Source organism: Saccoglossus kowalevskii, chromosome 18, assembly GCF_978046115.1.
Source record: "Saccoglossus kowalevskii chromosome 18, keSacKowa6.1, whole genome shotgun sequence".
NCBI lineage: Eukaryota > Metazoa > Hemichordata > Enteropneusta > Harrimaniidae > Saccoglossus > Saccoglossus kowalevskii.
In genome coordinates this window covers 33,645,449-33,647,641 of record NC_140658.1, presented here as the reverse complement: position 1 = coordinate 33,647,641, position 2,193 = coordinate 33,645,449, and positions in this window count along the sequence as shown.

Genomic DNA, 2,193 nt, shown 5'->3' with positions numbered 1-2,193 from the left:
TCAGTAATTGTTATTTTTGAATTCAATGTAGAGTTATAATGTTTTTCCTTTTCTTTTTCCAGTAATGTTTCCTCAAGATCTATATTTTTGACATTTATGTTATTATAAAGTTTACTGAAGTTATCTGTCAAAACACTACTTGTTAGAATGGGTTCTGTTTTGTTATTGTTTTGTGGACAACGTAACTTTTTAAGTACTGACCAATATTCATTCTGGTTTGTAACATCGAGCTGTTCCAGATGATTGATCATGGTTTTTTAAATTCTTTTTTCTTATCTCTAATTAATTTAATGTAGTGTTTTTTGGTTTTATGATAGTTCTGTCTAGCAAAATGATTGTTTGGATTTTTTTATAAAGATTTAGAAATATTAATTAGATCTCGTTTAACTTCACAACACGTCTTATCAAACCACTGCTGTTTAGGTCTTTTTGACTTTCTTGTTTTCTTTGTTATTTTTTTTAACAATTTTCAGCTGTATTAATTAATATATTTTTAATTGTTCAGTTGCTGAGTTAATATCTATATTATTCCCATTGTAATTCAAAAAATTCAATAGTTGTGATTTAGTACTTTGGTTTTGTAACTGTTTCTGATATTTAACTTTTGAGTCCTCATTCCAGATGTATTTTGGAGGAAGAGGAGTAAGTTTGTCGTTTTTTGCTTATTTTTTTTTTACATGATTTACTAATAACGAAAATCTGACAGGGCAATGATCTGACAAATAACTGACCTCATTTACTTTGAAACATTCTATTTGTTTATGGCATTCTACTGAGCTGATACAATAATCTACCGTACTTGAACCCATTGGGTGATGGTAAGTATAGTTGCCAATTAAATCACCTATTGTTCTACCATTATTAATTATTATATTATTATTTAAGCACATCTCTGTTAATTGTTTTCCAAATTTGTTAGAAACTTTATCTTGTGTGTGTCTATTTTTGAACTGATCTGGTGTATCTGGCAATGGTATATGAGAATTATCATCGAATGAAACATAATCTCCTAGGTTCCCTGTACGGCTATTGAAATCCCCCATAATTATCACCTCCCCCTGTTGGGAGAATCTTGTAATTTCCTTATCTAGTATGTCAAAGTAATCGTGATCCAAATGGTATACAGAGTTTTCAGGAGGAATATAAATACATCCCAAATAAATATCAAATTGCAGGGAAAAAACTCTTTGTGTAGCTTACACCATAAGAAATCATTAATTTCAGAATTAATTTTACTTAAACCGGCTTTCAATTCATTTTTAAATATTAAAGCCACACCCCCTGAATCCCTTCTTCTTTTTGGTGATTTTCTTTTCCTATCAGATCTAAAATTACTGTATCTATCGATATCCAATACATTACTACTACTACTAACACCTAACCAAGTTTCTTGTAAACATAAAATGTCAAATCTTTTCAAAATTGATAAAAAATCGACTTCTTCAGTCTTATCACCTAACCCATGAATGTTCCAACTACCAAATGTAAGATTGGAACTGCTAATTGGTAGAGTTTTAATTTTCATGCTGATTGTGAATACATAGGGTTGTAGGCCGAAACACAAAACAAATAAATTAGCATAACATTTTTTTTTTGTAAATGTATGTCATAGACATAATTACTACGAATACCATACCATAGTTTTATGTACTTTGAATGTTACTGATACATGTATAAAATAAATTTAGGTTTTTCTGCTATTTTTTTATATTACCATTCCTGTTGATACCGTGGTTGACTATGATATGGTTCCTATTTATACCAGCTATCTTGATGCAGATGAGAATGTTTGTTATATTTATTATCACTGGATCGTCATCATAATATATATTTGGATACTGCATGTCATTGTAATGTTCACTAGGATATCGTCCAGGATATCATTATATAGTATAGAATCATTTAATTTCTCCCTGTTTTAGTCAGGGGTACCCTGGTTAGGACATTGAATGTTTTACGTCCTGAATTTATTGATATGGGACAACGTGTTTGTAGTAGTTTCGTGTGTGTTAACATAGTATTGTGAATATTCAAATACGATAGTTTCATTGCATTTAATTGTATGCTCGTGCACGATTATGGATGGAGTAGCAGGACGAAGGTATTTCTGATCGAGCTTGGCGACAATTCTGAGCATGCTCCGTTGCTCTGTCAGTGCAGTAGGGGGAGGTAATTTAGGATGAAAATCTTGAA